The 13,489-nt window shown below is 51.2% G+C and overlaps 1 protein-coding gene across 2 annotated transcripts in view; it reads left to right on the top strand.

The window, feature by feature from the left end:
- The window catches only part of LRP5 (LDL receptor related protein 5), a 137,664-nt gene that overhangs the window by 21,645 nt on the left and 102,530 nt on the right, over window positions 1-13,489 (top strand). The window lies entirely within an intron of this gene.

Here is a 13,489-nt window from a genome sequence, read left to right on the forward strand (position 1 = left end):
TCCATCTCAAATAAATAAATAAGAAATAAAGAAGCAGCATGTCGAGGGTGGTGCTATGTAGAGGTGTCGGGGGTGATTGGCACCCAGCATCTGGAAGCAAGGTGGGGTAGGGTGCAGAGGTGACTGACAGCAGAGGCTACTGGAACAGATGGGAAGCTGGTTATGGAGCTAATAAGTAAATTGATTGAGCAAATAAGTAAACATATGGATAGTAACACAAGCCAGGCTTTGCACTTTGGAGAAGGTGCTTACAGACTTGGACTAGACAGTACCCAGACACATGGCTGAAACTGTAGGTACTGCCACGCACACATGCACAGAAATAGAGAAATAGTCATAGATGCATGTGTGTATAAAAGTGTATGTAGGCTAGGCATGGCAGCTCATGCCTGTAATTCCAGCACTTTGGGAGGCTGAGGTGGGTGGATCACTTGAGGTTAGGAGTTTGAGACCAGCGTGGCCAATGTGGCGAAACTCCGTCTCTACTAAAAATACAGAAATTAGCCAGTTGTGGGGGCACACCTGTAATCCCAGCTACTTGGGAGGCTGAGAATCACTTGAACCTGGGAGGCGGAGGTTGCAGTGAGTCGAGATCGCGCCATTTTACTCCAGCCTGGGTGATAGAGTGAGACTCTGTCTCAAAAAATAAAATAAAATAAAATAAAAGTGTGAGTATACATACACACGTACAGTTGGTTCTTGTTATTCTTGAAAGTTATGCTCCATAAAGTCACTGGGAACCCTGAATTATTGAATACTGAACCATTGCTCCTAGGGGAAACATCGGGCTAGGTTCCTGTGAGCCTCAGGTCACAACGTTTTTGCCAACTGTTCGATACGTGACCTGGCTTTTTTTTTTTTTTTTTTTTTTTTTTAAGACAGCATCTTGCTGTGTCACCCCAGGCTGGAATGCAGTGGTACAATCATGGGTCACTGCAGCCTTGACCTCCTGGGCTCAGGCCATTTTCCTGCCTCAGCCTCTCCAGTAGCTGGGACTATAGGCATGCACCACCACACCTGTCTGATTTAAAAAAATATACAGATGAGGTCTTGCCATGTTGCCCAGGCTAGTCTCAAACTTCTGGCCTCAAGTGAACCTCCCACCTTGGCCTCCCAAAGTGTTGGGATTACAGGCATGAGCCACCGCACTCAGCCCATAACCTTGTCTTATGTGTGTTTCTAAGACACCTTATTTAGGCTGAGCGCAGTAGCTCACTCCTGTAATCCCAACAGTTTGGGAGGCTGAGGTGGGAGGATCACTTGAGCCCAGGAGGTTGAGGCTGCAGTGAGCCAAGGTCACACCACTGGACTCTAAAGCCTGGGTGACAGAGTGAGACCCTGTCTCTAAAAAGCACCTTATTTACTGTATATTGTTGATTCATTAACATTGAATTCATGGCCAACTACGCTATAACTCATACCTGAATAAAGCCTCTCATGCATATTCTCTCTGTAAGGCGTGGGGCAGCCTCATGCACCTAGGAGCACTACACAGCAGCATATGTGCAGGGGACATTTTATACAGCAAAATTGCCCACAAAAAGCACAGTGATGTGGAAAGCATGGCACTAGCTAGACCGAGAGAAGGACACTTGCTTACATCTCGACAGCCGGAGCAAGAAGATGGGGCGTTGTGGCCTCAGTTGACCTCAGTTTGGAACGTGTGATGGTGACTCAGTTTTTTCACACTCTGCAAGTCAGTGAATGATTGCAAAAGTGCTGTGAGGTTTAATTTGGGGGATATAAATAAATGTTAGCAAGTAGGCGAGCTCAAGTACGGAATCTGGGAAGAGGGAAGACTGTACGTGTATTTCCTACCTCCATCAGCAGAGAGGCCTAGAAGCAATGACCCCAAGTAGCAGTGAGCACACCAGAGCCCACGTCTGGGTTTCTGAATACCATTCTCCACCCAAAGGAGTCAGAGCTTGTCCACGAAGAAGCTGGTTCTAGGGCTGGGGCAAGGAAAGGTACAAGCCGAGCATGGGGCATCTTATTGTGTAAGAAAGCAAAGAAGTTCTGGAGGACTGGTGGGGACCTCTGGGACAGAAGAGCCAGCTTAGAGGGGTGCTCACTGTCCAAATCTAGGAATATTTGAACGTCAAAATGTTGTGTACATGCCTTAGCGACCAACCCACATTTAAAACAAATTCCTGAATGAAGGCTGTAACTGTAGTCCCAAGTCATTCTTTTTTGTAGCTCATAATAGCCCATAATATTACTATACCATATGTTTGCATTTACCTATTTTTATTTTATTTTATTTTTTTGAGACAGAGTTTTGCTTTTGTCACCCAGGCTGGAGTGCAATGGTACAATCTCAGCTCATTGCAACCTCTGCCTCCCGGTTTCAAGCTATTTTCCTGCCTCAGCCTCCTGAGAAGCTGGGATTACAGGCATGCACCACCACATCTGGCTAATTTTTGTATTTTTAATAGAGACAGAGTTTCACCGTGTTGGCGAGGCTGGTCTCGAACCCCTGACCTCAGGTGATCTGCCTGCCTTGGCCTCCCAAAGTGCTGAGATTACAGTCGTGAGCCACCGTGCCCGGCCTGCATTTACCTGTTTTTAATTGTGGTAAAATACATATAACACTTATCGTCGTAACCATTTGTAAGTGTGAAGTTCAGTGGCATTAAGAACATTCACGTTGCTGGTAACCACTGCCACCATCCATCTCCCATCACAATTTAATAAATCATTGAAAACAGACTTTCTTGACCACAAACAATGGTGCAGCAGAAGCATCATAGATCTCTGTCTGTCCTGCTGGCTGAGCTGTGGCATCCTTCCTTTTTTATATTGTAAAAACTGTAAATAAAATGCCATAAAAACGCCAACGTTGATCTTTGTGGAACTTGCGGAGCTGACTGTAGAATGTGTTGGGGGTATAACAGGACCAGGGCAGCCCAGGTGTTTCTGAAGGAGACGAATCGGGAGGGACTCGCTCCGCCAGGCATCAGGGCAGATTGCAAAGCCTTGTTTTTGCACATCATGCTGATGCGGGGTGGACAGTTAGACCAAGAGGAGCCCGGAAGCAGACCCAGGCTTTGGCATCTGGAGCTTTGGCATCTGGCAGAACTGTCCCTGGGGTTGGGGTGTGAGGAGGTGTGCAGGGTAGTAGCGTGAATAACTGCTTTGAGGAGCTGAAGCTAGAAGGTGCCCAGAGCTGTGTTAGGTGTCAGAGAAGTTGTTTGTGAGGCATTGTGAGTAGAATTAAGTAACTTGAGTGCGTAATTGCCTCTGGGGATCAGGCCTGGGCATGCTCAACATTCACCAAGTCATGTTTGTTTTTCAATGCTCCAGCTCTTCCTCCTCCAGGAAGCCTGCCCAGTCTACCCACAGCCAGGTCTACCCACAGTCAGCCCTTCCTCTTCTTAGAAGCCTGCCCACTCTAACCACAGCCAGATCTTCCTCTGTCTAGGAAGCCTGCCTGGTTCACCCACAGCCGTGTCTTCTTCCTCTAGGAAGCCTGCCTGGTCCACCCACAGCCAGGTCTACCTCCTCCAAGAAGCCTGCCTGATCCACCCACAGCCAGATCTTCCTCCTCCAAGAAGCCTGCCTGGTCCACCAACAGCCAGGTGTACCCATAGTCAGCTCTTCCTCCTCTCGGAAACCTGCCAACTCCACCCACAGCCAGATCTTCCCCATCTAGGAAGCCTGCCTACTCCACGTACAGCCAGGTCTTCTTCCTTCAGGAAGCCTGCCTGGGCCACCTGCAGTCAGCTTATCCATCCCCAGGCTCCAGGCATTACCTGTCCATGCATTCATCCCACCTTTTCTTCTTGGGTGGTTTTGTGTGTGCGAGTGTGCGTGTGTGTGTATGTGTGTATATCCTGCCCAACTAACCTGCAGGCTCCTTGACTCTGGAGCCCTGATGTCTTCTGTTTCTCTGTCTCTTCCATCGTGCTGGCACTGGACGCAGGATCATTCCTGACTGATTAATCTCTAGCTTGTGTCCAGGCTGCAGCTTGCTCCGATGAGCAGTTGGAGGCCTAGTGTAATGCTTGGTGAATATAAATAAGGCATGGACTGAAAATGTTGCTTATTTTGGTATAGTAGCAAAGGATTGGGTTACCTTGAATTGAGTCTTGTTTGGTGTAACCATGTAAATAAACAGTGTAAAATATAGGCTATTGGAATGGAAGCCCAGACATCTGTTATGAATTCTATATATAAATATTGGATATGCTTACATGGGTTAAAATGAGATTGTTGGCACTTGGGTTTTCAAACTCCTGATTCTGCTCCGGGTAGGACTGATCACGGGTCCTGGTACTCAAGGCAGGAGGGGCCACGAGCTGGCCTTTCTCTGACACTGACTTGCCAGAAGTGGGCGTTCCTGGGAGTGGCAGACATGCACCCACTAGAGATAGATCTGAATCACCCCCTCACATTCTCCTAATAGTGCCAAGAACCCACAGCAGAGTGCGGGGTATACTGAGTTTGTGCTGAGCAGGGGTGCCTGAATCCCGGATTGAAGAAAGTGTTCTACGCCCGATTAAACCAACTGGGAATCCAGGCAAAAGAAGACGTACCCAGGGGAAGCCAGCCTGCCCAGTGTGCATGGTGCCTTTTAAACAAATTATCTGCATTCCCATTGGGATGAAGTTCACTTGACAACATTACTCATTGGTTTTTTTGCTTTTGTTTAGTTTTTTTTTGAGACAGAATCTCACTCTGTCACCCAGGCTGGAGTATAATGGTGCAATGTCGGCTCACTGCAACCTCCGCTTCCTGGGTTCAAGCGATTCTCCTGCCTCAGCCTCCCGAGTAGCTGGGATTACAGGCATGTGCCACCACACCTGGCTAATTTCTGTATTTTTAGTAGAGATGGGGTTTCACCGTGTTGCCCAGGCTGCTCTCAAACTCCTGACCTCAGATGATCTGCCTGCCTTGGCTTCCCAAAGTGTTGGCATTACAGGTGTAAGACACCGCGCCGGGCCTTTTTTGTTTTTGTTTTTTTGAGACAGAGTCTCCTTCTGTCACACAGGCTGGAGCGCAGTGGCACAATCTCAGCTCACCGCAACCTCCACCTCCCGGGTTCAAGTGGTTCTCCTGCCTCAGTATCCCAAGTAGAGCTGGGATTACAGGGACCCACCCGCCACCACACCTGGCTAATTTTTTCTTTTTTTTCTGAAACGGAATTTTGGTCTGTCGCCCAGGCTGGAGTGCAGTGGTGCAATCTCAGCTCACTGCAACCTCTGTTTCCCAGGTTCAAGGGATTCTCTTGCCTCAGCCTCCGGAGTAGCTGGTATTACAGGCGCCCTCCACCATGCCCAGCTAATTTGTGTATTTTTAGTAGAGATGGGGTTTCACCGTGTTGGCCAGGCTGGTCTCGAACTCCTTACCTCGTGATCCGCCCGCCTCAGCCTCCCAAAGTCCTGGGATTACAGGCGTGAGCCACCATACCTGGCCATAATATTCGTTTTTATGCATCATTCCTTTTTATGGCCCCTCTCACCTCCGTCAGGTGGTGAATAGACTACGTTTCATTTATCCGTTCATTGGTTATGGACATTTGAGCTGTTTCCATGTTTTGGCTTTGTGAACACTGCTGTTAACATGCGTGTACCTGTACGTGTACATACATGAGTAGAGGGGTTCAGTTCTTTTGGGTATATACGTAGGAGTGGAATTACTGGTCATAGGATCATTCTATGTGTAACTTTTTGAGGCACTACCAGGCTGTTTTCCACAGCAGCCAGAGGTGTCTTTAAAAGCAGTTGTCAGCTGGGCTTGGTGGCTCACACCTGTAATCCCAGCACTTTGGGATGCCAAGGCGGGCGGATCACCTGAGGTCAGGAGTTCGAGACCAGCCTGACCAACATGGCAAAACCCCGTCTCTACTAAAAATACAAAATTAGCTGGGCGTGGTGGCGCGTGCCTGTAATCCCAGCTACTCAGGAGACTGAGGTGGGAGAATCGCTTGAAACTGGGAGGCCGAGGTTGCAGTGAGCTGAGATTGCGCCATCACACTCCAGCCTGGGCAACTAGAGTGAAACTCCGTCTCAAAATAAAAATAAAAATAAAAGGAATGATCACTTCCTGCTTCATGAATGAGGAAACTGAGGCTCTGGGAGATGGGAAATCCTGCCCGGAATCTCACAGCTGGAGGCCAGGCCGGGCTTTGAATCCACGCACCTGAGTCTGAGTGGATGGTGTGTGCTTTGTGTTGGAGCTGGCCCAGGGCTGGATGAAGGCAACATTTAATTAATGAAAACCACTACCCCCTCCCGGCTGTTACCTCTTGAGCGCTTTTCTATGAAGCATCCTGTTTAAGCCTCGCACTCTGTGATGTGGAGGTGCAGTAATTATCCCCATTTCACAGACAGGATGTTGAGGTCAGAGGGGTTGAGTGATTGTCATGGGCCAGGTCTCAGCCAGGCTTGCTAACCCTGGAGTCTGCCGTCTGCTCTGAAGTGGTCACTCTGAGCTGGAGAGCTGACCTGGCCCTTTTGCCTTTGTGATGTACGGTCCTGAAAAAAATATTTGCAGAAATAGCTTCATAGGAACATATATGGAATTTGGAATTAAAAAATATATTAAAAACTATATATTTACCAGTATTACCAATATATTACCCAGAGACTTGTCTCCCTAATGAGGCCACCTTTACTTTTTCAATCTTCGTCTCCGCTGGTGCTTTCTCATAACTGCCATTCATTCTAGTAGAAATCATGGTTCACGGTTATGCTGTGTGTGTGGTTTTTGGTGTTGACATGTCGAACGTTTTTGTTGTTACCGCAGTCATTTTGTTACTAGTTAATTGGTGCTACCTTTCCACGGAGACAATAGTCTAGTTACCCCTGCCGCTGGAGATTGTTCTTTTCTTTTTTTTTTTTTTTGCTATTACAAATAAGGCCTCAGCAAATATTGTGACTCAGACGTTTTCCTTCTTTCTGGTGTTTCTTGGGACAGACTCCTGCAGGGGTGATCCCTGGGGAGAGGGCGTAATTATTTTATGTTCATGATGCAGCAGTCACCACCGTGTTTCTGAAAGGTTTGTTCTGCACTCTGGGCTGCCAGTTGACATTTGGTTTTTCATGGTGATCTGGTGGGTCCTGGGGTGTGATGGTGGCCGGGCCCAGCTGCTACAGCCCTCAGCCTGTCCATCCCCCACCCACACCCAGAACTGAGGCTCCAAGGTGCAGCCTCAGGTGTCTGCCACAGCCTGTGCATCCCTCATCGCCCCAGGTCTGTTGCCCTCCCTTCTCCTCCTTCTCAAATTACGCTGCCCAGAGGTCAGGCTAGAGGTCAGCAGGTCCATCACTGGATGGAATGACCTGGGGCAGGCCAAGGTATCTGGGGGCTGTGTAGCTGTGACCCCTGAGCTGCAGGGGGCTGTGAAACGAGAGACCTTGGGCACATGGGCACATGACGTGGTGGGAAGGCGCCCAGAGGACCAGCACCCGCCATGCTACCCCCACACTCTGCTCCAGTGTGCTCCCACCCCAGGACCTTTGCCCAGGCCTGCCGGCTCCTTCTCTCCCAGCAAGGCCTGCTCTGTCTCAGGTAGCATGCAGCCCCCCGACCCACTTCTTATGTAGCATGCAGCCCCCCGACCCACTTCTCATGTAGCATGCAGCCCCCCGACCCACTTCACCCTGCACCATTTCCCTGATCTGCAGCGTTTATGATGTAACATTACTAAGGTGTCCTTATTGGCTATGTGTATTGCTTGTTTATTACCACCCACGTGAATACGGAGCCATTCAGGCTGTGTCCTGGGTGTCTGGGTGGGCCAGCTGGTGCTGGGCACTCGCCTGCTGGAGGAGTGAGTGCCCATGGCCAGCCCCTCCTGGTACCTGGGCTGCATCTCCTCCTTAGTGTGCTGCCTCTACAGGCTTTTCTCCTGAACTGTCCTCTTTGCTTTTTTTTTTTTAAGCTTTAAAAGAAGTTTTTGTAGAGATGCGGTCTTGCTGTGTTGCCCAGGCTGGTCTTGAACTCCTGGCCTGAGATGATCCTCTCTCCTCGGAAAGTGCTGGCATTATAGGTGTGAACTATGGAGCCGGCCCTTCCCTTCTACTCTGCTACTCTGCTGTTCTCTCTCCCTCCCGTCGGGTTCTGCTCCTGCCACGTTCTCCCCTCTCCCCACCAAAGGCTGGGTTTTCTTTGTCAGGGCTCCTTTCCCCTTTGGAGAAGAGGGGGCTGTAGGGCCTTGGTGGGGGCCCCCCCAGTGACAGGATCCCCCATCACCCAGAGTTCCACAGGCCCTGGTGGGGAGGAGGGGGAGCAGAAGAGGAGGTGCCATCTTTGCCTGCTGGGGAAGGGCAGGGGCCACCCACACAGAGCTCTCCCATTTGCTGTGGACCCTGGGGCCACTGCCAGTTCCTTCCAAAGGAAAGCCAGCTCCCCAGGTGGTGGGAGAGTGATGTGGCTTCCTCTTAAACTTAGGAATTGAGTGTGTGGTTGCTTCTAAGTGTCTTAGAAGCCGGAGCGGCTCCTGGAAAGAGCCTGCCTGCCACAGCGGGCCTTACCCTGGCTGTGCCCACAGATGTCCCTGGGGCCTGCCGCTGCTGCCCGGCTCTCCTGGCCTCCCCCGGTGTGGGTTGGGAAAAGCACAGCAAATTAAAAAACACCTCCATCTCCGGCCTTTGAAGAACGCATCTGAACAGCCAGAACGCATCTGAACAGCCGAGAGTGTAAACCGTGGTGAAATGTGGTCTTTCCAGTTTGGGGAGAAGCAGAGCAGAGCTGGGGCTTTTGTACCCAGGGTTTCCAAGAGCTCCTGCCTCCCTCGGCTGGGCTGGCCAGGGCCCCCCGCTGGGACCTCCAGCTGTAGTAGGGAAGGGTTTACTGGGTTGCCGGCCACTGTGGACTGCCCCTAAGGGCAAGTATGCCTGCCTTTACCCGGGTTCCCCTCCTGCCTGGAAGATACAGCCCATGGGAGGCCTGTTGTCTGTGGGATCCTCCAGCATCAGAGACACTGGGGCCAGCGTCTGCCTGGTGAGGTGCAGGCCTGGCAGGCCCGGTCCCCCACCTGCTTGAGCACCCACGGTGGTGGGGGCTCGCTGCCTCCCGAGACAATCTATGTCATTGTTGTCCAAGGCAGCTAATTTAGAGTAGAAAGTTCCGTGTCCAGTCCCACTCTGTGCGTGTGTTAGCAGGGGACTCTCGGGCCGGAGCTGGGTCCACCCTGGTAGGGGGACTCCATGGGGCCTGGGCGACAGCACTGTGTATTTGTGTGTGTGTGTGTTTGTGTGTGTGTGTGTCTGAGGAGGTGGACCAGTTTCTCAAAAGGCCTGTGACCCCAAGAACCAAGGAATTTCAGCCTGGGTGGATCACACCTTCACTGGTGAGTGGGACAAGCTGGGGGCCCTCGCCACAGGGGCAGCCAGGGCATGGGGCACAGTTGGCCTCATTCACAAAATGGGAGTATAAGTGATCCCTGCTCCGGCGGCCAGGACGATGAGTGGGAACACACCGTGTGGGGGCCGCCTGGCCTGGGTGTGCCGCGGGTGTCCTTGTTGGTGATGGTTCCACCTGCTTGTGCCACCAGTGCCCTCTGGGTCTCACACACAACTCTCTTCCCAGCGAAGGCCCCTCCTGCCCTCAGGCCTCAGTGCTGCTTCCGTCTCGGAAGGCCCCAGGCGCTCCTGCATCCTGGGCGTGATTCCTGTGTGCCTGCAGACCCCCTTGCGGCTGCCATCTCATCCTTTGGTGCACCTGTTGGCCAGACCTCCTGGTAGCGGGTGCTGCACTCCCCTGAATGTGCCGGGGCCTGGGGGCAGGGACCTGGGCTCCTCTCTCACTGAGTGGAGGGAACTCAGTGTCTTGGAGTTGGGGTGCCTGCAGGCTGGGTGGTGCAGGTGAAATGCAGACCCCTCAGCTGGTGTTCCAGAGCAGCTGCCTTCCCCCGCCTGAGGGACTTCACCCGCAGCCCAGTCAGGGGTGGCGCCTGGGTGCATCGCCGGCAGGCTGGGTAGGGGTGGAGCCTGGGTGGCCCTGCCTGTGAGCTGCATAGTTGTCGCCTTTGACCCTGAGTTTTCTTCGTTATCTGTTTGGACCTGTTTGGGGCAGGCAGGGGATGAGATCTGAAGATAAATGCCTGAGCTGTGGCCATCTCCTTTTGTGAGAGGTCAATGTCCAGTTCCGCTGCAGTTATAACATCCCATTTTTTTATTTCTTTCTATTTTTTCCTTTTTCTTTTTGAGATGGAGTCTCACTCTGTCACCCAGGCTGGAGTGCAATGGGGTGACCTCAGCTCACTGCAACCTCCACTTCTCGGGTTCAAGTGATTCTCCTGCCTCAGCCTCCTGACTAGCAGGGGTTACAGGCGTGAGCCACCACGCCCAGCTAATTTTTGTATTTTTAGTAGAGGCAAGGTTTCGTCATGTTGGCCAGGCTGGTCTCAAACTCCTGGCCTTAAGTGATCTGCCCGCCTCGGCCTCCCAAAGTGCTGAGATGACAGGTGTGAGCCACCGTGCCCGGCCCAGAACTCTTTAATTCCCACCTGAAACTTGCCGCCTTAAGCAGGTCCCCAGTCTCCCTGCCCTAGTCCCTGGTCCCACCATTCTGCTTTCTGTCTCAATGAATTTGCCTACCATAAGTACCTCATATAAATTGAATCATAAAGTATTTGTCTTTTTGTATCTGGCTTATTTCACTTAGCATAACATTCTTAAGTTTCATCCATGTTGTAGCATGTGTCAGAATCTCTCTCTTTTTTTTTTTTTTTTTTTTTTTTTTTGCAGACAGAGTCTCGCTCTGTCATCTAGACTGGAGTTCAGTGGCACGATCTCGGTTCACTGCAACATCTGCCTCCTGGGTCCAGGCAATTCTCCTGCCTCAGCCTCCTTAGTAGCTGGAACTACAGGCGCATGCCACCATGCCTTGCTAATTTTTGTATTTTTTGTGGAGGCAGGGTTTCACCATCTTGGCCAGGCTGGTCTTGAATTCCTGACCTCAGGTGATCCACCTGCCTCAGCCTCCCCAAGTGCTGGGATTACAGGCATGAGCCACCGTGCCTGACCAGAATTTTTTTCCTTTTTGAGACTGAATAATACTCCATTGTGTGGATGGAGCAGATTTTGCCCCACTATTCATCCCTCAGTAGAGGGACGCTTGGGTTGCTTCCATGTTTGTTTGTTTTTTTGTTTTTGTTTTGCTGTTGTTGTTTGTTTTTTTTGAGACAGAGTCTCGCTGTGTCACCCAGGCTGGAATGCAGTGGCGCAATCTTGGCTCACTGCAACCTCCGCCTCCAGGGTTCAAGTGATTCTCCTGCCTCAGACTTGTGAGTAGCTGGGATTACAGGTGCCCGTCACTATGCCCAGCTAATTTTTGTATTTTAGTAGAGACGGGGTTTCACCGTGTTTGCCAGGCTGGTCTCGAACTCCTGACCTCAGGTGATCCACCCGCCTCAGCCTCCCAAAGTGCTGGGATTACAGGCATGAGCCACCGTGCCTGGCCGCCTCCATGTTTTAGCTGTTGGGAAGGATGCTGCTGTGATCCAGGGTGTATGCATATCTGATTGTGTCCCTGTTTTCAGTTCTTTTGGGTATATAACCCGAAGTGAAATTGCTGGGTCATATGGTAGTTCTATGTTTAAGTTTTTGGGGAACTGCCATGCTGTTTTTCATAGTAGCTGCACCATTTCACATTTTTGCCAGTGGTGCACAAGGGTTCCAGTTGCTCCAGATCCTCACCAACACTTGCTATTTTGTTTTTTTGATAGTAGCCATCCTAATTGGTGCAAGATGGTATCTTATTGTAGTTTTGATTTGCATTTCCCTGATGATTAGGGATATATTAAGCCTGTTTTGATGTGTTTATTGGCCATTTATATGTCATCTTTGGAGAAACGTCTGTTCAAGTTGTTTGCCCATTTTTGAGTTGGCTTAGTTGTTTTCTCATTGTTGAGTTTTAGGAGTTCTCTGTATTTCATGGATATTAATCTCTTAGTAGATCTATGATTTGGAAATATTTTCTCTCATTCTGTGGGTTGCCTTTTTACTCTCTCGATAGTGTCTTTTGATGCACAAAATCTTTAGCTTCCCATGAAGTCCCGTTTGTCTTTATTTGTTGCCTATGCCTTCCTGTTGTTTGACTTTCACAGTGTCCCTCGTTGCCACAAAGAACTGTAGACCTAAGATGATGACAGCACGGGTGGGGCGGCGGAGGCGCCGCTGTCATTTTCCTGGCCTCAGGTCCTCTGTGTGTCCTCCCATCCTGTGGAGCATGTCTCCTGGGAATGGGAGGGGCCAGGATTTGAGCCAGTGCTTGTCTTGGCAGGGAGGCCTGTGCTCGGAACCATCTACCCCACTGCCCTGGGGTCTCTTGGGCCATGCTCTGGCCCTTTGTGTTCCCAGCTACCCTCATAGAGGCTGCAAATCTTTCCCCTGCTGAAATGAAACCAACTGAACTAACTACAGGATTCAGTTCTGTGATTGTCATTGGCTGAGTTGAGTTTGTTTTGGCTTTCTCTTTCTTGGTGAAGGTGGGAGTGTGGGGTTGGCTGGGCTCCCCCATCTGCGCAGGAGGACCCAGGGGTCTGCAGTTTTCATGAGGAATGTCAGCTGTTTCAAGCCAAGGCTTCAGATGTTTTTTGGGGGTGTTTGTGGCCAGCCCAGCCTAGCCCTGCTGACAGCAGACACGGACTGATGGAGCTCCCTGGAGGCCCTTAACCTCCTCGTGTCCACATCTTGTGTTCACTCCTCATGTGGCTTCTTAGTCCCTCTGAGTCTGTGTTGGGGGTTGCTGGACCCTCCTGGGCCGACATCTGAGGTGTCTGGTGGGGTGATGGTCTCAAGGCCTCTCCTGATTTCTCATTCAGCCCGTTGTGGGAATGAGACCGTTGTCTGTGAGATGAGGCTTCTTGCACAGGCAGAAGGGGCTGAGGGCTGCGGTGCAGAGGGAGGTGAGGGAGCCAGCCTGGCCACAGGCAGATCAGGAATGCTTGGGGTGGGGTGGTGGAGAGAAGTGTAGGTGAGGCCAGAGGCCAAGGCCTTGGAGGCCAGGCTAGGGGGTCTGACCTTGTTCTGCATGGCACTGGCACAGGGAGCTGTGGAAGGTGTCTGAGCCAAGGGGTGGCATTCCAGAGTGACCCTTTAAATGTAGGAATGTCCAGAAGCAGGGTGGGAGAAATATGGAATACAGGGGTGGATGGGAAGCTGAGGCCACGGCCAAGGAAACGGGCCTGAGCTTGGACAGTGGTCAAAGACTTGTAAGGGAATCTTGAGGCTCTGTCTGGCCTGGGCTCTGAACCCCTCAAAAAATGTGGCCCTGTGGCTGGGTCTGTAGCGAGCAGCATGGCCAATGCTGTGCCTGCATGTCCCCGTCCCCTGTGTCAGGCCAACAAAGGGGATGTGACTTCTCTGCAGAACAGGACAGGGCCCCTGTAGCCTCTGGAGGACGATGTGGGAGGTTTTGGGCATGGCAGGAAGGGTCACCCATATCTGGGGGAACAGACATAACAGTTGGTAAACAAACAGGTGCTGTCACCGAATGTGGGAAGAAGGCTGTTTGCTGCGCTGCAGGAGCCTCTGAATGA

Source organism: Pan troglodytes, chromosome 9, assembly GCF_028858775.2.
Source record: "Pan troglodytes isolate AG18354 chromosome 9, NHGRI_mPanTro3-v2.0_pri, whole genome shotgun sequence".
Classification (NCBI taxonomy): domain Eukaryota; kingdom Metazoa; phylum Chordata; class Mammalia; order Primates; family Hominidae; genus Pan; species Pan troglodytes.